At 47.9% G+C, this 24073-nt stretch overlaps 1 pseudogene; it reads right to left on the bottom strand.

Annotated features, from left to right (window-relative positions):
• Positions 1-2188: 2188 nt before the first annotated feature.
• The window catches only part of LOC138287291 (zinc finger protein 850-like), a 58313-nt pseudogene continuing 36428 nt past the window's right edge, over positions 2189-24073 (bottom strand).

Genomic DNA, 24073 nt, shown 5'->3' with positions numbered 1-24073 from the left:
CACACACACAGCGCACACACACAGCGCCATCTGCTCTCACCCCTACCCCAGTAACACACACAGCGCGCACACACACAGCGCCATCTGCTCTCACCCCTACCCCAGTAACACACACAGCACGCACACATACAGCGCCATCTGCTCTCACCCCTACCCCAGTAACACACACACACAGCGCACACACACAGCGCAATCTGCTCTCACGCCTACCCCAGTAACACACACTACATTAAAAACAAATAAATAAATAACCAAAGAGCCTTACCTGACTCAAAGCACTGTAAAGATGCCACAAATGTGGAACAGCAGGCAGGCAGGCGGGCAGCAGACGTGGAGCCGGTGACAGGAAGCAGACGACCAAAGCCCCGTAAAAGTTAGCTGCAAGCGCTGACTTTTATGGGGCTTTGGCTTCCAGGATCGTTAGGGCAACGCCATAAACAATGGCCGCCGTATGTAAACATAGAGGAGGGCCGCGGGAGCATGCTCCCGCGGCCCTCTTCTATGTTTACATACTGCTGCCATTATGATATGGCGTTTGGCGTGCGTCTCGCGGGCCGCCAAGCTAGGTCCGTGGGGCCGCTGGCGGCCCGCGGGCCGTACTTTGAGTACCGTTGCTCTACATGATAAAACCATGACAGGGATTTTAGGCAACTGTCCAACAAATGAGGGCATGCTTTGGTTGCCCCTCCAGGTCCAGGTCAAGGGACAAGCCTAAACCTTTACACACATACATCAGATCAGTGTGACACTGGGGAAAAAAAGAAAAACCATGACGCCAGATGGTCGAGGGTAGGCACTCAGGGCAGGATAAAACAAATTGACACCATGCACCTGACATTCCCACCCCAACACTAATGGTAACCCTATGAAGCACCCTACAAATTTAGGGTTACTTACACACAGAGGGCTCCTAATCCAAGCCAGGAGTCAATCTCCCCACTGGAGGTCAGGTATAAAGACTTATCACACATTACAATAATCAATTGACCAACCACTGGTTGTGTCAAGACTTTGGGGGTCATTACTCCCCTACCGCCAGACTGTTACTGGCGGTTTGCACCGCCAGGAAGAGGCTGGCGGTAAGGGGAGTCCTGGGGCCCCTGCACTGCCCATGCCACTTGCATGGGCAGTGCAGGGGCCCCCTATCAGGGCCCGTGCAGCTTTTCACTGTCTGCATAGCAGACAGTAAAAAGCGCGAGGGGTGCTACTGCACCCATCGCACGGCCGCAACACCGCCGGCTCCATTAGGAGCCGGCTCCTATGTTGTGGCCGCATCCCTGCTGGGCCGGCGGGCGTAAACTAGGTTTGCGCCCGCCGGCCCAGGGGGGATGTTGTAATGGGGTCCGCGGGAGTGCGGGCGCGCGGCGCGCGGCGGTTACCGCTTGGCAGGCGGCGGTAGCCGCCCGCCAAGCTTGTAATGACCCCCTTAGTTTTTGGGGCAGTAGTCACCAATGTCTAAAGGATTACCACTGTGTGACCAAACAAGCACTGGTCGGTCTCTAGGACCAGTCACTGAGGGCCTGTGATCGGGTCGGACAGTAGTCCCAGTTTTATTTTATTTGCCTCAAATGTTCACCTACGAGTCTTCTACAGGTGCTGCAGGAGGTAGAGAATAGGTTGGGTTTGACATAAAGAGTGTCCGGTGTTCACCCACTAGTCTCCTACAGGTGCTGCCAGAGAGGGTGTATAATAGTTTTGGTTTGAAATAAAGTGTCTGGTGTTCACCCTCCAGCCGTCTACAGGTGCTGCTGGACAGAGTGAAGAATAGGTCGGGTTTGACAGAGAGAGATGCTCATAAACGGGCGCTGTTAGCATTTAAATTATCACACTCCTGTTTGCAGTACTTGAGTAGGGGGAGTCACAGAGAAGTTGGTGTTGCCTCAACCCTCCTCCTCAATGCTTACAAGATTGTCTTGCTTTTACTTTTTACATCATGAAGCCTTGATTTTGAAATGCATGATGAACTCACCGAGCTAGTGGTCCATCTGAACAAGGGAGGAGGGACATGATTCAGCTTTTCTAATCCATCTGAGGCCACTCATCGTCCATACTATATTCTGTTTGTTGCGCTTGCACTGCTCCCACAAATCAATCTGAGGACAGCAACTTAATTTTCTGCCACCAATCTCACATTCATTCACATTTACAGAATGTTTACAAAATTTTCAATTGTACATTTTGAGCCTTTTCTTACATACACTTTATTAATCTCTAAATAATACTTGGTTTTCTAAGCAGTCACAGGGACCCCTGAGCAGGCTTCACAGACGTCAACGGTTTGCTGGACCACAGGTTAAGAATCACTGCCCTAGACATACATTTCAGTATTTTCTCTTCTTAAATAACAAAATCACTGAAGAGTTGACAGAATGTGAGTGAATGAATCAATCAAGAATTATTTTAGAATTAATGTGCATTAGTGTACGTTGCATTAAAGTGTTACATCAATAGTACAGAAGAATACATCAATGACAAAAATGCATTTAACATTAGTTAATCTATTCATAAACGGTAGTAGGGAAACAAGGAACTACTGCACCAAAAGTATAACTTGCATCTAATGTCTAAAAACTAACTTAAAGCAATCAATACTGTAGTTTAAAATATCAATGGTTGAATGGCACTTGCAGAAATATGTTCCAGCAGCTTCCTCCTTCCTATGGATGACGTGAATTGTTAGGCTAATGACAATAATTTATGACTTAAACTCACACACTCTCTAGTTTCAATATGTTTCATACTTTTGGGAAAGTATCACAGAACACTTGGGTCATGTAATATTAGGAGGAAAGTTATTACATATTTACAGTTTCTCACATTAGCTTTTTTTTTTTTTAATAGCGTTATTTTCATTTTAAGGCCAACAATACATTGACAAAAGCAGCTTGCAAAATGCAATCCTGTTTTATTGTTATTTGTCTCCTTGGAGTCACACAACTGGCTGTGTGAGCGACTGTGTGCAGCTCATTATTCTGCACATCTGCACTGAAAGCTAGAGACAGATTTCTTATCAATCAACAAACCATTTAAATTATTCAAACATCCTCACTGCCCTCTGCCCAGGTGCAGAAGACAATTCTCAGTGAACCCCCGCCATGTCATGCAGACAGGTAGGCATGAGGCAGGAAGAAAAACTGTGGTAACAATCTTTCTGGTGGATACTCTTATCTGCCTGCAGATTCCCCACCTGTAGAATACTCTCAGGCGCCACTATGGAAACTTCAAAGCTCTCACATCGCCGGTAGGGAGAGTTGGTTCGCATCAGGCCCAAAGGTGGCATTTGATGATGCCACCAGAGCAATATAGCGCACAAGCACATCAGTTTCCATCCATTTTTTCCCAGCTTCAAGGCCAGCAGATTAACTAACATTGACATTAATTAATTTGGGACCTTATTAACTCTCCCTATAACACATCCATCAAACGGCGAGGTGGATGGATCAATGAGGAATCTGCAAGTAGATAGAGTAAACCCCAGAAAGACTGTTACCACAGCTTAGTAACCTCTTGCTCCGATGGACTTGGTGGTGGGTCGACGCACTGACAAGATTATGTCTATCACCTCTGGTGGCAGCTGCATGGAGTTCAGATGTCCCTGCTCAATCTTCAGGCACGAAGGTGAAGGCCTTGGAAACTGGGATGCAGCAGCATTCCCTCCGACTGGGAGAGAAGGTCTAGTCTGCATGGCAGCTTCCGAAGGGGACATATGGAGAAGCGCTGAAGGTCTTCATACCACACTCCTGCTGGCCAATCAGGGGCGATGAGAAAGACTTGCAACTGATCTTGGTGTAACTTCTTCAGAACCCAAGAAATCAAAAGAAATGTGTAGTGCAGTTAAAACTTCTACCTAAACTGAAACGTGGCCCCCAATACACCCATGAATGGATACTGTAGGGCACAGCCCTTGTGGCATTGAGCATTTTCCCAAAAAGTGAACAAGCCCACCTGAGGAGTACCTAACCGGGTGAAGATGTCCTGGACTAATATCCCTAGTGGATGCCACTCCTGGCCGGCAAGATAATGCTTGCTGAGACTGTCAGCTCTGAAATTCAAGGAAACTCCATAGGTGGCCAATGGTGATCCAAAGTCCTTGGTGGTGTGCCCAAGACCAGTCTTAATTCTTGCAGGCAAAATAGATGAGACCGTATTCCCCCTAGCTTATTGACATAGCACACCACTCCGTAGTTGTCTGCTAGGATCTGGACGGACCAACCTTGGGTGGAGGAGAAGAAGGCCTTGAGTGCCAGCCACATTGCCTGCAGTTCCAACAGAGCCTGTTCTTCCAGAGACCAAAAACTCTGATCACCAGATCCTCTAGGCAAGCCCCCCACCCTGAAGTGGCAGCATTTGTTACTACTGTAGCCACGGTTGAAGGGGGAGCAAAGGCCATCTTGCAACTCAGTTTTACCTAATGTCCCCATTCAACCGCTTCTCCTGCAGCACTTCTGGAGATTATGATGGAGACCAACAGATCTCCCCTGTACTGTAGCCACTGCCCACAGAGGCACCACTGTACGGCGTACATGTACCAACATTCATATGGGACTAGGAGAATGCAGGAACCCATCAGACCTAGGAGTCAGAGGAGCTACAGAACTGGGACCTTTGCACTGTGTTGAAAAGAGGGAACCATTTCCCCTGAATGTCTGCAATCCTTTGAGGTGGAGGAACGGCATGGGGAAGAGTGGTGTCCAGTGCTGACCCTATAAAGCGGAGTCGTTGGAAGGACGTTGGGTGGGATTCTGGCTCATTTGTTGAGAAACTCCGGTCGAACAGTAGGGCTACTCTTGACTGCAGACTGGGAGATACCACCATTGGCGATCCAAGTCTGATTAGGAAGTCATCCAGGTACGGCGGGAATATAGGTGTGCACAACCTTCGCAAATGGGTTGTAAACACTGCCACCACCTTTGTGACAACTGAAGTGCTGATATTAACTCAAATGGGAGCACAACAAACTAGTAGCGCATAGAACTTACAACAAAACAAGATACCTCTGATGCAAATGCAGGATCGGGATGTGGAAGTACCTATACTGCTGGTTGAGTGACACCATACAATCTCCAGCTTCCAAAGCTAGCAACACTTGAGCTAGGGCCTGCCGCTTTAACTTTTTCTTTTTGAACTGTAGTGTGGTCAGAAGCAGTGTCAACTGTGTTTCTTGTCCCCGACCCGGGCCATGAAGAGCCTTGCCTCATGTCCTTGATGGCCTTTGAGGGCTTGCTCTGCCAGGAGTTACAGGACCAGGAGTCGTAGTCTGAACCGAGGCACTTGTGGCAGATGAAGTGCGGATCTATTAGGGACACCAGTCCTTCCCAATCCTTACAGGGCCTGAACACTAATATCTTGGGACGGGACATAGTAGTGCGCTTGTTGGAAAAATTCCTGTGGGAAAACTCAAGATTCTTTGAGTGAGCGAGCTCCATATCTGCATCGAAAGAGTAGACAAAAGTAACTGATGTCCTGGTACTGGTGTAAGCGCTATATGGCTTTGGTGACACCAATGAATGTTACTTTTGGCACCAATACAATGCCAGGCCCCCTAGCAGTAGTGTACTAGTGTAGGAGGCTGGCCTGGCTTGTAGTGGGTACCTTGGGTACTTACACCTTATACCAGGTCCAGGTATCCCTTATTAGTGAAGTAGTAGTGTTCTAGCAGCTTAGGCTGATAGAGGTAGCTGTAGCAGAGCAGCTTAGTCTGAACTAGGAGACTTGCAAAGCTCCTGCAATACCACTTATAGTTACACAGTACTTATACACAAGTAAAGACAATACTCAGTGTTACCAAAAGTAAAGGTATTTATTTGGGTGACCAAGTACCAAAAATATCTTAGAGACAATATTCCTTCTGGAGGTGGGTATTATTCTACACAATATATACACTAGACACCAACATTAGACAAGTAATTAGTCATAGAACAATGCAAACAATAGGAAATGCTATAGATTGCAATGGGAGAAAATAGGTCTAGGGGCAACACAAACCATATACTAAGAAAGTGGAATGCAAATCACAAATTCCCCCCTAGACAAGCGTAGTGTGTGCAGAATCACTGGGAGAGTAAGAATACAGTAAAGGTAAGTAAATTACCCAACCCCAGGAAACCAGGAGTAAAGTACTGCAAGTTTCCTTAGGACACACTACACCTCGTGATTGGGATTTTGCAGCAACCAACCAAGTCTGCAAAGAACAACTGCTGGATTCCTGTACCTGAAGACCTGCAAAGGAAGAGGACCAAGTCCAGAAGTCAAAAGAAGTTCCGGGAAGGACAGGAGCCCCTGCCAACCCAGAAGAGGGTACAAAAGAAGAGTACCCAGTTAGTCGAAGACTAGGAACATGCCAGCGGGTTTCTGTGTGATGCAAAGGATGTCCCACAACGTGAAGATCGTTGCAGACGTGATTTCGTGTTGGAAGTCACCAACAAGCCTTGGCTACGACAAAAGTGCGTTTTGCATCAAAATGGTGCTGGATGGACCCAGGAGGGACCTGGGGGCCTCAACTCTGTGTGAGGAGGAAGAGGGAGCTCTCAACATTTTAGAGAGCCCTCCGGATGCCAGCCAGCACCCCCAGGAGTCACAGGATCCGGGGACAAAGGAGGTGCAAAACGCGGTTGATGCACCACAACAAAAAAAGGTCCCACGCCACCGGAGAACAACTCAGCAAGTTGAGCATCACAGGATGGAGTGCTGGGTACATGGGCCAGGCTGTGCACGAAGGATTTTGCAAACAGTGCACAGAGGCCTCAGGAGGTGAAGAAAACGCAGTACACAGGGGTAACGACGCTCTCAGGGAAGGCAAGGTCTTACCTACTCCAAATGGCGTCAGCAGGACCTCAGGACAGTCTATGTCGATGATTCCCACCCTCTGTGTCCTTAGGAGCAAGCTTGTTTCTGTGAGAGGAGTCCAAGCGTACCAGTGCCTGCTTGGAGCAGGGGAGTGACTTTGTCACTCCACTGGCCCTTCTGGTGCAAGTTGAAGACAGGGAGTCCCCAGAGTGAGCACACCGTGGAAACTGTTGCAGCTGCTGACTTGGAGCTGAGGTTGCAGAAGAAAAGTATCTCTTGTGGATACTTTGTTGCAGTTACAGCGTTTCTTGAGCAGGCTGCGGTTGATCCTAGGTCAGAGGATGCAGAAGTTGTTTCACAGGAGTCCTGAAGGAAACTTGCAAGCAGAATCTGAAAAGAACCCACAGCAGGGACCCTAAATAGCCCTGAGAGGGGGACTGGCTACCTTATCAGGTATGGGCCTATCAGGAGGGGTCTCTGACGTCACCTGCTGGCACTGGCCACTCAGAGCCCTCCAGAGTACCCCCACACCTTGCAAAGCAAGATGGCTGAAGTCTGGGACACACTGGAGGAGCTCTGGGCACCACCCCTGGGGTGGTGATGGACAGGGGTGTGGTCACTTCCCTTTCCTTTGCCCAGTTTCCCACCAGAGCAGGAAAGAAGGGGTCCCCGAACCGGTGTAGACTGAGTTATGCAAAGAATGCACCATCTGTGCCCTTCAAAGCATTTCCAGAGGCTGGGGGAGGCTACCACTTCCCAGCCTGTAACCCCTATTTCCAAAGGGAGAGGGTGTAACACCCTGTTCTCAGAGGAAATGCTTTGTTCTGCCTTCCTTCGACTGGGCTGCCCAGACCCCAGGAGGCCCAAACCCGGTCTGTGAGGTGGCAGCAGCTGCAGATGCAGAGCAAGCCTCAGAGAGGTGGTTTGGCAGTACTGGGGGTCCATGGTGGAGCCCCCAGGATGCATGGAGTTGGCTCCCCAATACCAGATTTGGAACGGGGGGACAATTCCATGATCTTAGACATGTTACATGGTCATATTCGGGGTTACCATTGTGAAGCTACATATGGGTATTGACCTAAATGTAGTTCACACGTGTAATGGTGTCCCCCACTCACAAAATCCGGGGAAATGTCCGTGAACTATGTGGGGGCACTTTTGCTAGTGCAAGGGTGACCTCACACTTAGTAACTTTGCACCTAACTTTCAGCAGGTGAAGGTTACACATATAGGTGACTTATAGTCATATAAGTGCAGTGAAAATGGTTGTGAAATAGTGTGTGCACCATTTCATGCAGGCTGCAATGGCAGTCCTGTGTAAGGGTTTGTCTGAGCTTCATATGGGTGGCAAAAGAAATGCTGCAGCCCATATGGATCTCCTGGAACCCCAATGCCCTGGGTACCTAGGTACCATATACTAGGGACTCATAAGGGGGGTCCAGTGTGCCAATTTAAATTGGTAAATGAAGTCACTGGCCTACAGTAACAAATTTAAAAGCAGAGAGAGCATTAGCACTGAGGTTCTGGTTAGCAGAGCCTCAGTGACACAGTCAAGCACTACTGACAACACATACATTAGGCCACAAACTATGAGCACTGGAGTCCTGGCTAGCAGGATCCCAGTGAGACAGGCAAAACACACTGACATATAGGTTTTTATCTATGAGCACTGGTGTCCTGGCTAGCAGGCTTCCAGTGACACAGTAAAAACACACTGACACACACTCACAAACAGACCAAAAGTGGGGGTAACCATGCTAGAAAGAGGCTTCTTTCTCACAACTAGCCTTGAAGATTCCAGGTCCAGACTGGCACCTGCAGATTACGCTATGGGGAGGAATCATCAGGTAGGAGTATCCATCAGAAGTGATCTCTCTTTAGTGACAGGTGCTGAGACACTTGACTCTCATTGGGTCAAAAAACCTTCAATACGAAACATGCCAGGATGTACAGAACTCTGGCAACATAGATGTGCTGTGTTCATTCTGGTAGTTAACAGCAAGTAACAGTTTCATTTTCAAGTTCTGAAAGTGACCTCATCCCAAACTACCACTACTAGGATCAAGTGATGGTGGTCAGCAGCAGGGACTCAGGACTTTACTATTAATTCAATGAAATGCATTAGTTTTTATCCATCTTAGGCTACTGAAGATGTTTCCATTTCTTTCTTCTCACATGAATATTTTATCAGAGAACTAATTCATCTACACAAGGCTGGACTATGAGAATACTCTATTTGGCGGCTCGAGCAACACACATGCACATTTAAGATGATTCAGAAAGCTGCGGTCTATCTTACTTGTGGTCCGAGAAAGTCACAACTGCATCACAAATGTACATTTTTTACTCACAAGGCAGCACACACTCCTTAAGTCCTTGCATTCACCAGCAGAGCTATAAAAAATGAGAGTTCCTTTTTGCTTTTAAACATAAATCTGAATATCATTTGTGTTTCTTTTCTTCTCAATCCAGATTTCTTTTCCTGTGCCAAGGTTCTAGAAATGTATAGAATTTAGTCAATGGTTCTGGATTCTAGCTTCTAAGAGCTGGAATTCTTTCCTGTTAAAGATTCAATCTTTACTTAACGGTCAAGCCTTCAGAAACCTATTAGGATCTAAACGTTTCAACATATTTTGCTCCTATCAACAGTTTTGCCATCTTACACTGATTCTATCCTTGCACCAGTCAGAATTTGGTTGAATGATTCTCTGCAAATAACAAACTCATCAAATATATTTACGGGAGTGGCTAAGATGGCCACCGCTGAGGAGCCTTTCTCCTGAGCTCCGCCATTGGCCTTGAGAAACACCAGCTTGTGCGCCCTGTCATGCAACCAGTAGCCACAGGCAGTGTCCCCTGGTGCCGTGCGGGCCCCTGAGACTGGCCGCAGAACCGGAGCGTGGCCCGGCAGATGGCGAAAGCAGGGCTGAGGCAGATCGCGAATGGCGTGGAGGCCTCTCGGGTCCCTGCCGGGGTGAGGAGGCCCGGTCTGCGGGGGGATGTTGTGTGGAGGCACCCCCGGTGCACGACCCATCGGCCTGGTGAGTGTCTCCTGGGGCCCTTGTGTGGCGCCGGGGGCGCTGACTGGTTGCCTACGGAAGGGGACTGAGGAGGACCGTGTGTGTCGCGGAAACTGGGGGCTTTCGAGGCCCAACTGGATGCCGAGGAGTGGTCAGACTTCCCCCCTGATCGCCGGTCGGGCGAAGGAGAGAAGCCGGAGCCGTGCTGGCCTAAAGGAAGGACAAGACAGGCCTAGCGGGTCGGAGGCCCATGGGCGCTTGAGTGGCTGCAGGGCAGGTAGAAGGTGACGTAATCAAACGGCAGAGAGCGGGAGCACCGAGGCCGTTGGGGGATGTGAAATAAGAGCGGCTGCGTTGCGCGGCCAGAGAAGCGAGCCAGTCTTCCACGTGAGGATCTGGGACGGGGCGACTTACCGATCAGACCAGAGACTCAGAGACTGCCTGGGACCCTGGGCTACGGGTAGGCGAGGGAGGGGTGAGCGGACACCCCGACCCAGAGACCTACGTGACTGCTGCTGTGTTTGGCCACCAACGGAGAGGCAGGTGAATTACGTGGGACATTCCTGGGCACCTTAACCCCAGCACAAGAACTGCAACAGAGTCCAAATTTGGGGCAAACTTGGAACTAGGAACGGGGCGCTCGGCACAGCTCGGACCTGACGACTCAAGTATCAGCGACGGTACAGAGACACTCAACGAGCCGAGGACGCAGCTGGTGGACTATATTTCCAATAAGGTCAGAGATCGCTCACGGGATGGCCGCAATGATGTCCCAGAGACATAACAAGAAGGAGGGTTCCCTCAAGGACCTCTTCAACAAAATTCCAGCCAAGAAGGCGCAGCCATTCGAGCCCCCGGTGACAGAACGTGGAGAGTCGGTAGACCAAGGAACATAGGGAGACGGAGAAGCACCCCTGACTAGTTCCCTCATGGAGCAGCTATTTGGGTCCCTACGTGGAGACTTGAAACAAGAAAGTGGCGGAGGTCAAAGAAATTAAACGAGAAGTTGTGGATCTGGGTCAATGAGTAGACACACTAGAACAAGCCTGTGATGCGCGAGAGGAAGAACTGGACTGCTACAAGAGGGAGCCTCTTACCCTACAGGACAAGAATAAAGAACTGCAATACCAGATTGAGGACTTGGAGACACTCCAATATTCGAATAAAGGGTGTACCATCGCAAACGGTGACGGGAGTGCTAGAGGACTTTGTGGTTCGCCTTTTCCAACATGTAGCTCCAGCCCTAAAGGATCAGACTGTGATGCTTGACAGAACACACAGGGTTGGCCGTCCGGTCTGCTCACAAGGACAAGCTCAGGACACACTGACCTGCCTGCATCACTACAAAGGGAGACCATAATGTCAGTGGTCTGAGACCAACCATTAATTGACTTTGAGGGTTTTCGAGTTGGCTTATTCCAGGACTTATTGACGCTGACGCTACAGCATTGTAGAGTGTTCTGAACTGTAACGGACTTCCTATGAGAAAGTGGTAATAGATATAAGTGGGGCCATCCTTCCCGCCTCCACTTCGTCTGACAAAATGAAACCCACAGCATCTGCACGTTGGAGGAGGCACAGGCCATGGATGGAATGCCATCCCCCCTGAGAGACATGGCACAGTCGCCAAAGGAACGAGAGCAGCATCCGCAAATTGATGGGGGGGCGCTCAAAAACTGAGGCCAGACGAACCAAACATCATAAGCTCACAAAGGCAGAGAGGGCGACATTACTTAAAAGCCTACGCAGCCATGACAGCGTCTCAGAAGTGGATTCGGACCAATGAAGATCCACATACAATCTTGACAAAGAACTGCGGCCCGATGGGCAGTTAGAGAAGCAGAGCACAATCTGGTGAAGGCAAAGGGACACTTGATTGAGACCGCTGTGTGGCGGAGCTCCAATCCCCTCAACAGTGGTGGTCGCCTGACGACGGAATGAGGACCGGGCTCACCCCCAGATTGATCTACGTTTGTTCTCAGACGGGGAACACTTCTAGGTTTATACCTTGTTGTTTGTTCTCTCTTTCCCTATTCCCTATCCCTCTATCCTGAGTTTGCAGGGCCACACCTTACCCCCTTGCCAGTCACGGGTACACATACCTGGGTATCTGTCCTATTGGGTAAAGGGTTCAATCAACACCGTATCGGTAAGCCTCACCTTCCCCATGACCACTATCCTTAGTCTAAATGTTCAGGGTCTTGATGCAGCTGTGAAACGTCAAGCACTGCTGATACAGCTCAGAGACGCAAGGGCTGATCTTTGCCTGCTACAGGAAACTCATCTAGTTCGCTCAGACTGGAAAAGGCTGAGATCACGCTGGTTTGACAGACAATTTGACTCCTCAGGCCCCGGGAGGCGGTCAGGGGTAGCAATCCTTTTGGCCACCAACTTCCTGGGACGGGCACTTGGTGTACAAGCCTAGATTCCTGGGACACTTCTCTCCCTTCACATAGACCTTCGAGGCCATAGGCTGATGGTAGCTACCATTTACGTTCCGATCGAACAGCAGGCACGATTCTTAAGAGATGCCCGGGGGAGGGTTCTGGCTACCCTGGACGAGGACATTGTGGTGGAGGGAGACTTTCACCTAGTGCCAGACACCCAGCTTGACAGATCAGTTCAGAGATATGGCCATGTGGGTGCCTTCCCAAAGAATTTCCAGGAGTGGGTGGGGCGGCAGTACTCATAGAAGTCTGGCGCAAGCAGCACCCGATGGAGAGGGAATACTCTTTCTTCTCTGCTGCGCACCAGACCTACGCATGCATTGACCTTTTCCTCACCTCACCACGCGTTACCAACCGGGTAACCAAGACTAAGATCGGGATGGCATCCCTGTCGGATCACACCCCGCTCAAGCTGTCGCTCAGCCTTTCACCACACGCCCCAGATGCAAAACGTTGGCACCTTAATACGAGACTCCTATCATACAAGGACACTAGCAGAAACAGAGGACACAATAAAGCATTACCTAGACAAAAATGACACCCCTCAGGTCAGTGTTGCCACTTTATGGAAAACTCTTAAAGCAGTTATTAGGGGACATGGCATAGCGATAGCGGTGAGTCTAAATAAGGCCAGACGGGAAAAACGCCAGCAGCTAGAGGATGACATAAGGAGTCTGGAAGTCACCCATGGCCGGACTGGGTATTTGGTAGTGAGGAGACAACTTCGCACTCTCCGTAAGCAGCTACAAACCTTAGACGGGAATAAGGCAGAATACACCCTATTACAGACTAAGCAGAAATACTATGCAGGGGGTAATAAAGCGGGCCACCTACTGCCTCACCGACTCCGTGTACAGGCTGCAGGACGACATGTGGTGGAGCTCCAATTGCCTAATGGCACATGGACCTGCCAAGAGGAGCTAATTTTACACCAGTTTGAACAGTTCTACTCTGACTTGTACACAGCGGAAGAACTTGATGAGAAGGGAGTGGAAGGCTATCTGAACTCTGTCCCCCTGACCCGAATCCCCCCACCTGATAGTGAACTAATGGACGGGGATATCACTACAGCGGAGGTCCTTGCGGCCATACACCGTTTACAACCAGGTAAAGCGCCTAATGCAGACGGCTTTCAATCGGAATTCTATAAGTCCTTTGATGTCCAGCTAGCGCCAGTGCTGGCTCAATTATACAATATTTTAAGCACAGCTTCCCCCTCCCCCACAATGCAACTAGGCGTGGTGACCGTTATCCCTAAGCCGGGGAAGGACCCGCGCCTGTGCTCCTCATACCGACCCATCACATTACTGAATGTGGACGCCAAGATCTTTACGGGAGTCCTAGCCCACAGGCTGAACCCATACCTGCAGGGCCTGATCGACCCGGACCAAACTGGGTTCAGCCCCGAGCACTCCTGTAGCGCTAATAATAAAAGATTATGCTATTTACCGGACAAGGTACATCGCGCCCAAATCCTAGCCCTTCTTCTTTGTATTGACGCAGAAAAGGCCTTTGACCGGCTCCACTGGTATTACCTCCATGAGGTTCTGAGGCATTTCGGGCTTGGTTCCAGATTACGCGACTGGATACGGTGCAATTATGATAAACCTAGAGGTACACTGCAGGGCTGCCCCCTCTCGCCTCTACTTTTTGCCCTATACATGGAGCCCTTTGCTGAATGTATACGCAATCATCCAGATATAACTGGGCTACCGATGGGTGGTAGAACGCATAAACTGGCTCTCTACACAGATGATGTGCTGCTCCATCCCTCTCAACCTCAAATCTCCCTGACAGGTGTCATGACATAACTGATAACATTTGGTAAAGTCTCAGGCTTTAAAACCAATCTCACCAAATCATCGATACTGAACTTAACTATCCCAGAGACGGAGAGGTGCTCTCTAGAGGCGAGGCTCCCCTTCTCATGGGCCGCACAAGAAATCATGTATCTGGGCCTGAAAAAAAGATCCCATGCCCGAAGCGACGGCAGCATGCAACTACACAAGTATATTGGATACTGCTCGCACTGAACTGACGAAATGGAGGGCCTACAGCCTCTTGTGGCTGGGTCGTATAGCTGCGATTAAGATGACTCTTCTGCCTAAAATACTTTACCTCATGCAGACACTGCCGCTGCAGCCACCTTCCCACCTGCTAGACAAGTTGCAGTCACTTATATGGGAGTATATTTGGAGTGGCAAGAGGGCTAGAATGTCAAAGGGCCTGGTATGCCTATCTCAGGCAGAGGGAGGCCTGGGTGTCAGGCATCTGCTTAGCTACTACTATGCAGCTCAGCTGCACTATATGGTCAAATGGTCCTGCCAGCACATGTAAAAATACTGGTGTTTTATCGACCAGGCAGTAGCGGGAATGCACATATGGAAGGTGCCATGGCTACCTAGAAGGCACTGACCGCCCGGAGTGTATGTTTCCCCAGTCCTGCGGGTTACGATGGGAGCATTGGACAGGGTATAGATGGCAAAGGGACTGTCCATGCCGATCTCCCCCCAGACACCGCTTATCGGCAACCCCGCAATTGGGGAGCCTGCTTTTCTAACGTGGCAGGACTCACAGTGCAAGAGAATCGTGGACCTCTTTAATGAGAAAGGTGTCATGGACTTTAGCTGACTATAGGCAGAGTATGGTTTCCCTGACAACGCATACTGGCAATACCTAGCTGTCTACCACTGGGTAACCTCCCCCGCAATACGTCCGCATGCGAGCAGACCCCTAACTTGCTTCAAACAGTGGCTCCTAACTAGGGAAACGGACAAGCGAATCCTGTCCGATATTTACACCTTTTTGGTTACGCCGACCACGCTTCTCGCCACACCAGCCAAACGCAGATGGGAGTTCGAATGCGAGTGCACCTTTACAGATCGAGAGTGGCAGGATATTTTACACAGAGCACGAGTGACAGCCCGCGCCACAACCACCAAAGAAATGTTCCTAGAAAATAGCCCACTACGTGTATTATACACCCGCTTGGATGGCTAAATGGGGGGTGCATAGCGATGGTAAGTGTTGGTGTGGATGCAGACTGCAGGGCACACTCACTCACTTGTTGTGGCACTGTCCAAAAGTTACCCCCTTTTGGGGCCCAATTCTCCAAGCAATAGATGATATTTATAACACCAACATACCACAGTTTCCTAGTTATATCCTGCTGGGCCTCCCCAACCGCCAAACATGCCCGCTCTGCTCCGCTAGGGGCCGGGCTATTACTCTGGCCTTGGGAGATGCTAAGCAGCTACTGCTGGTGCGCTGGGGCTCGGAGTCTATCCCCACTCACACTGACTGGTTACACAAATTGTGGACACTTATGGGCATGGAAAAACTGACGGCAGCAGCAACCGGTACACTACCCTGCTTCGATAAAACATGGTGCCTCATGGCTCTCAGATATATGGCAGCAGAGCTTAGGGAACTGACCGGCCACTCATACTTCCGCATCCTGCGGTTGACAAGGACAGTAAATTCTCATGACTGTACCAATAAACTTACCCCTGACAAACAATTCCGGCTGATAATCCGAGCTCTGGCTGGGCCAAAGATTGACAACAGCAAACCACTGAAATAAGGTATCCCCCGCCTCTACACCCCTCTCCCTTCTCATCTTTCCTTCTGTTTTTGTTTCCCCCCCACCGGCCAATGGTTGTAGGTGGGAGATATTGTAATGTTCTTTATGTAACCATAAAGTATATTTACATACAATTAATCTAACAATAAATCATTTAAATAGTCCATGGTGAGCCATCCAGTCTCCCAAGGATGGAGCTGTTGAACACCACTGTGGAAGTACCACTATGGTGGGTGCATTAACAAATGCATGTGATGATGGAAATGAGCATCACTTCTCCCGCATTAGGTCTTGGGAGGTAAATGCTGAGCACAGCAAACATTAACCCAGAGTGTTACTGTTCACATTTTCCTACTTTCGATTCTTATGCTTTTGGACACTGTTCTCTTGCCACTGTCACTGAACCATCAATCTTGCATAAAGCGCCAAACACCACATTCAGCTATGAATATTCTCCAGTGTGTGCTTGTTTAATCGGTTTCAGTGGGTTGGGTGTATAGGTTTTAGCACTAATACCAGAAGTTAGCTGAAATACACGTGTTAGTCCAAGCATTGGTCATAGTGTTGCTTTTACAGGCAGCATGATCAAGTGTGCTTGGATGTTTTTCTTTAGAACTTTACTTCATCAAAGAAAAAACACACTTTTCCTTTTAGTCCACACTCTGTTGATGTCTTAATGTGTTGATTGCAACTTCTTTTCTTTTTCTTATATGTAGAGAAATGAAATGAGCAACCACTGACAACAGACACTTTTATGATTCTACAACTATCTGCGTGTTTTTTCTTTACTTACTAGCCAAGGCTTCTATCATCTTCTTATCATCACTTGGAATTTGAATATCCCGCATTATTGTAATGTTATCATCTTCTGAAATTCACTGATAGCTATGTACACTTGGTAATCAACTAAAGCTCTTCTCTTATTCACTGCACTTGAATAGTTTTTACTCTTTGTGTGTTCACTGATGTGTTTGTAGTTCTGTTAACTGGCTACAGCTCTTCACACATTCACTGCAGTTGTATGGTTTTTCCCCGGTGTGTGTTCACTGATGGCTTCGGATGTGTGATAACCAACGAAAGCTCTTCACACATTCATTAAACTTGAATGGCTTTTCCCCTGTGTATATTCGCTGTTTCCTTAATGTTGAAGATTCACTAAAATTACTTCCATACTCGCTGCAATGATTTAGTTTTTCACCTGTGTGTGATCGCGGATGTTTTTGAAGATCTGATAAATGACTGAATCTCTTCTAACATTCATTGCAATAGAATGGTTTCTCCCCCATGTGTGTTCCCTGATGCCTTTGGAGGTGGGATAACAGACTAAAGCTCTTTCCAATCTCACTGCAATTGTATAGTTTTACTCCGGTGTGTGTTTGCTGATGTTGTTGTAGGGCTGATAAGTGACTAAAGCTCTTCACACGTTCACTGCAATGGTATGGTTTCTCCAGTGTGTGTTTGCTGATGTATTCGTAGGTGTGATAATTGTCTGAAGCTCTTCACACATTTACTGCAATTGTATGGTTTTTCCCCAGTGTGCGTTCGCTGATGTCTTTGCAGGCACGATAATCGACTAAAACGTTTCACACATTCACTGCATCCGAAGGGCTTTTCCCCTGTGTGTATTTGCTGATGTTTCCTTAATGTTGAAGATGCACTTAAACTACTTTTTCTACATTGGCTGCATTGGTATGTTTTTTTGCCTGTGTATGTTTGTTGATGTTTTTGGAGATCTGATAATTGACTGAATATCTTCACACATTCATTGCAATGGTATGGTTTCTCCCCTGTGTGTGTTCGCTGATGGCTTTGGAGATGTGATAAATGACTAAAGCTCTTCATACATTCACTGCAGTTGTATGGTTTTTCCTGATTGTGTGTTCGCTGATGCTGTTTTAGGTATGATAAAAAACGAAATCTCTTTTCACATTCATTGCACTTGAATGGCTTTTCTCCTGTGTGTATTCGCTGATGATTCCTTAATGTCGAAGAGCTACTAAAGTTACTTCCACATTCGTTGCAATTATAGGGTTTTTCCCCGGTGTGTATACGCTGATGGCTTTGGAGAGCTGATAATCGACTAAAGCTCTTCACACATTCAGTGCACTTGAATGGCTGTTCTCCTGTGTGTATTCGCTGATGATTCCTTAATGTCGAAGAGCCACTAAAGTTACTTCCACAGTCACTGCAATGGTATGGTTTTTCCCCGGTATGTGTACGATGATGGCTTTGCAAATCTGATAACAGCCTAAAGCTCTTCAGACATTTATTGCACCTAAAAGGCTTTTCTCCTGTGTGTATTCGCTGATGTTTCCTTAATGTTGAAGATTCACTAAAACGACTTTCACATTCGCTGCAATGGTATGGTTTTTCACCTGTGTGTGATCGGTGATGTTTTTGGAGATATGATAACTGACTGAAGCTCTTCACACATTCATTGCAATGATATGGTTTCTCCCCCGTGTGTGTTCGCTGATGTCTTTGGAGGTGTGATAACAGAGTAAAGCTCTTTCCACACTCAGTGCAATGGTATGGTTTTATCCCAGTGTGTGTTCGCTGATGCTTTTGTAAGGCTGATAAGTGGCTAAAGCTCTTCACACATTCACAGCAATGGTATGGTTTTTCCCCTGTGTGTGTTCGCTGATGTATTCGTAGGTGTGATAACTGACTGAAGCTCTTCACACATTCACTGCAATGGTATGGTTTTTCCCCAGTGTGCGTTCGCTGATGTCTTTGCAGGCATGATAATCGACTAAAACTTTTTGCACATTCACTGCATCTGAATGGCTTTTCTCCTGTGTGTGTTTGCTGATGGGGCTTTAATTGCGATGACAAACTAAAGCTCTCACTGCATGTGTATGATTCTTCTTTCTTGGTTAGAATCTCTGGGTCGGGTCTATATTTGTCTACAGCACATGACTGTGTTTTCTGATGGGTCAACATGGTTGTTAAAGCACTTGTATTAATCTCACTTTCCTGTATTTGTTCGTATTAAGGACATTTGATTTCCAATTTAAAAGTAAAGTACAATGGTCACTAAATACTTGCCAGACTCATAATATGAGCAAGGCTTCCTTACGAGAGATTATGCCTTTAGATTGGTTAGCATTTTCAAGGCTTGTGGGTAAAGATTAATCCTCTTCCTTTTGGTTGGTGTACATTGGGACAGTCAGTTGTATTGTAGACAGTAGAACTCTTCTTTTCTTTATCCTTCAGTTGTTGTCTCCACTCAGTTGTGCTTTTCTCTGGTTCTTGTGGTGTAGCCAGGAAGAGTTTACCTGGTGCACTGAATTATGGTCTGTTATCATTTTAGGAACCAGAGCACCGTGGTAAACACATCATACAGATCCCATGAATCAAAACTGGTGTTGGTCGCCTGTTTATTTAGGAGGTGGTTTGTCAGTGCTGTTGCCTTAATTTTCTTGACATCATTTCACAGTCTTGTGGTGTGAAGGTGCACAGCTTACACTCTTGTGTTCACTGAATTGTCCTTTAGAGCTTCTTCCAGCGTCTGTCAGTTTATGCTCAGGGTTCTCAGTCTCTGACTGTACTGATGTTTTCTTGAATATTGGAGGTAATTGTTTCTGACCATTTTTGTTGACTTACAGAATCACTGTTGTTATTCATAAGCATTTCATGCATTCAAGGCTTGTTTTCTGTTGGATGTAAAGAGATTTAAAATTACGAAATGCAAATGTAACAGAATGTGAAAAACAATATTTAACTGGCTATAAACACCATCTCTTAATTACGATATTTGAAACTTAGCAATGTTTTTTTTCACCATCCACAGATATTTAACTAAATGTTCTGTTGAACATGTCACATCTTATCCACTTCAGAAAAGGAGGTGATTTATTAGTGATCACATAGTAACTTAGCATGGAAAGGGCGAGCACGGACCACCCACATGCTACATGTACAGCTTATGGTACATGCAGATGGACCAGATTTCATGTAAACAAAAACAGATTGTAGAAAAAGAGGACTCAGGATGTACTGCTGTTTCTTAAGTTTCAGGAAGTGTACAACAAAGTTAACTTCTCTGGAAGTATATAACGAAGTTAACTGCATTCACATAATTCAATGCTTTCCTGTTCCCATTGGATCATCTCAGGTGCCCCCTCCTCTCTTCACCTTGTCTTTACAGACCATCTGGGATATGAAAACTACTCTGGAAACAAATTGGAACCCTTAGTTAATTATATATGGGTCCTACAAGCAGATCAGGCCACCTTCAGGGACAGAATAGATGTGAGCAAATTGGTGCTGCCCGGAACACGCCCCTTGCTGACAGAGATTCTGTCCCACACCAACGCCCTCCAGATGGAGGTATCACAAGTACAAACCATGGTGGAGGACACTGAGTGCAAATCTTGCCGGAACCATATGCAAGTGGTGGGCCTCCCAGAAGGCCCAAATATGGAACATTTACTCGAGGAATGTCTGCTTCATAGCGTCCTTGGCAGTAAACGTATCAAGTCTGGACACTGGATCGGGTCCACCAAGACCCAGGACAGACCCCCAACAGGGTCTCCATCCCCACTGGAGTTGGCTTTTCTCTTCAACTACTGGGACTGCAATCACATAATGCAAGTTGCCAGGTCCAAGGATCCCTGACGAATCTCCAAGGCCTCAATGAACATGTATCCAGACTATGCTACAGAAGAACAAAGACTCAGAGGTTCATTCTTGATGGTCACACAGAAGCTCCAGCAACTCGGCCTGAAATATTCTCTTACATACACAGCCAAATTGCCTATGGTGGACTCTCAAGCCACCCTATTTTTCACAACACTGGCAAATGCCTGCCGCTGACCGGGGAGACGAAAGGGGTGTCTGCAATGTCCCACGACATTCAATGGAATACAGACTGGAAACCTCCCACACCACAAAGGCATCAGCCCAGGACCCCCAAGAGCAGGCCCTCCAGCGAGTAGGAAGACCAAGAACATGCCATGGTTGTGGCAGAGGTTGTATCCTGCCACAGTCAAACAGCGACCATCTCTATGTTCCCTTCCATCACCCCAGACCAGGAGGTGATCTCTGATTTGGCTCTCACTCCAGCAGAACTGAGCATAGTCCTGGAATTAATGTCCATGACATCAGACGACCAAGTGATATGACACCACAAAATGTGTTCTATTTTGGAGTGGAGGGGCTTCTCAGAGTGCAGATTGAAAAGGAGAAGGAAAAATGGGCACCACCATTAGGGTACAGATTGTGCATTTCTCTCCTTGACAAACGAAGAGACTGTAATTCTCCGGTCTCATATGGAACATGTTCCTCTCTTGTCGGTTTTCCTTTTTAGTTTTCCTTTCGTCATGGCCACATATGAGACACAACCAGGGACCTGGCAGTTGGAGTAAATGTTTTATGTTTTTGTTCATGGACAAGCAACAATACTCTATACACCCGGGTCAGGGACTGGCTGTGGTCACAGGTTCTAGAATTTCGAGCCAGGAAGAGAGCGGATGGATAACCTAGGCGCCAACATGCTGACATGTCACACATTTATGACCACATATAACATACTGACCTAAACTATACAGGGAATGGCCAAGCCCAGATGCTGTCACCTAATTTATTTTTACTTTTGACGCAGACTAGCATGGCATTTCTTCAGAAAACACATCTTACTGCTACAGAATGTCTTAAACTGCAAAGATGGTGAGAGGCAACCTCTTATTTGGAGTATCAATCAACTCAGTTTTATAGAGTGTGTCTAATCACCTGTGAGGGTATCCAGGCACTGGGTTTTTGCTTGGATCAGCTGAAGAACCAGGTCTTCAGTCATTTTCTGAATTCAGGGAGAGAGGATGATATTCCGAGGTGCAGGGGGAGATCGTTCCAGGACTTGCCAGAGAAGTAGGAGAAGGAGCATCCTACACTGCTGCTTCAGCGGATGCGGGAAATGTGAGCGATGGAGGTGGAGTGCAGGTTTCTAGAGAGCTGATGAAAGTTCAGGCAGTGGTTCATGTATGCTGGTCCTTGGTCATCAGAATCTTGGTGGTGCGCGCCTAAGGCCTGTGCCTGGGTGGATCGCTTGCCTACCTCAGGGCTACTCGAGCAATGGGCAACTATCCTGTGGAAAAGCCCGCTGGTTTGCAGAGACCACCAAATGGTGGTCCTGTTATGAATTCCACTGTGTCAGCTAACGCCTTGACCCCTGCCCGAAATGGGGTCTACATGTCCTGCAATATGAAATCAATAGTGCCTGTTGTCATTCAGTGCGAGAGCCTTGAACCCCTGCTTGTGTTGAGGTTTACACTTACTACAATATGCAAATAATACTGCCTGCTAAGATTCAATGCGGGAACTAATATTGCCTGTGGTTGCCGCCTTGGACCACTGCCTGTACTGGGGTGACATGCAATGCAATATGCAATCAATATTCCACGCTGCAATTCTGTAATTCAGTATGGGAACTAATATTGTCCATTATTTAGTTCCACAGAAGGAGTACACATCAGCACTATAAAATCCAGAAGCAATGAGTGCGCTCACTATTCCAGGTAGTGGAACAGCTTCTTTTCTGGGCTCCCGCGCTAAACTGGATCTCTCAGTTTTGTTGACAGACTTCGTTGGCCACCGTTTCTTCACCTGAGCACTTTGGTGATGAGTTTGCTCATGGTGCCAATGATCCGCCCATCACTTGGGACAGAGCGGATGCTCCCTGGTAGGAGCCAAGTCGGCTGAATTCCTCAGCGTTTCAAGACTCATCACAGTTTTGGTTGTTTCTCAGAGGACGAGACTAAGGCCCTCATTATGACATTGGTGGTAAGTCCCGCTTACCGCCATGCCGACTGCCGCCAACATACTGCGACCGCGGTGGTATACCGCTACCCATATTATGACACACACATACAAATCCGTCACTATACGGACACAAACACAAGTCAGTCAGGCCAAAGGTCAGTGATGAAATGGCGGTACCAACACCCACACCATTACGCCAACAGAACTACGCCCACAGCATTATGACCCACGAATCACACTGGTGGACATTCAAACGCGGTAAACCTTGGGCGGTACATACGGCCGCTCTGAAAATACATACACACATATAAAACAGCACCACATTGGACAACTCAAAATACACACACCTGACACATATACACACACCACACCCACACCACTATAAAACACACCCCCACAATACCCACATCCCTTTGAGACTAACAACATTTGCAACTAGAGAGAGCTACAGCAAGAGCACTCACACAACCAGAGCCACAGAACACCATCACCCATACACCATCCACGCACCTCACAGCACACACCCCAACACATCACCCCACACACATTGACCCATGGCACCACAAAGACACCCCAGGTTCTCAGAGGAGGAGCTAAGGGTCATGGTGGAGGAAATCATCCGGGTAGAGCCACAACTATTCGGATCACATGTGCAGCAGACATCAATTGCAAGATGGCGGAGAATCGTGGGCGGGGGCAATGCCGTGGGACAGCACCCCAGAACAAGCGATGACATCAGGAAGAGGTGGAACGACCAACGGGTGAAGGTGCAAGACAACAGATAGCTGTACAGAGGACTGGTGGTGGAACCCCACCTCCTCCCCCACAACTAACAACATGGGAGGAGCAAGTCTTGGCAATACTGCATTCTGAGGGCCTGGCAGGAGTAGCTGGAGGACTGGACTCTGTCAAATCTCTATTACTATCACCTCCCTACCTGCATGCCATCACATACCCCCACCCTTACCGCCACCCCCATCACCCCACCACCTCACATACACCCCACCATCACAACCCACCCATCCCAGTACCCAGCACTGCATGCACCACCAATGAATGTATGTCGGAACAACCCATGCTGGAATAACGCATGCCTGAACAACGAGGTTGGAACAACGACCGCGTTGTTACCACTAATGCCTTTACCACGAATGCCTTAACAATGATTTTTCGTTGTAAAGGCATTCCTGAAAAAGGCATTAGTGATAGGCATGCATGGTTCCAGCATGCGTCCTCACTGGGCCCCCACCCCTACCCCTACCCCTAAAAATTACCGTGACCCCCCCACCCCTACCCTTAAAACCATGCCAACACCCCACCATTGCCCCGAAAACTACCCCAACCCCCACCCCGTCCCTAAAATTACCGCAACCCCCACCCTACCCCCAAAACCTAAGACAAACCCAACCCCCACCCCATCCCTGAAACCTAAAGTACCCCAACACCCTCCCCTAAAACCACCCCGCCCCTAAAACTAA

The sequence above is a fragment of the Pleurodeles waltl genome, chromosome 4_1, assembly GCF_031143425.1.
Source record: "Pleurodeles waltl isolate 20211129_DDA chromosome 4_1, aPleWal1.hap1.20221129, whole genome shotgun sequence".
In the NCBI taxonomy this organism is placed as follows: Eukaryota; Metazoa; Chordata; class Amphibia; order Caudata; family Salamandridae; genus Pleurodeles; species Pleurodeles waltl.
Note: the sequence above shows the minus strand (reverse complement) of the source record. Positions and strands in the feature narration are given on the sequence as shown.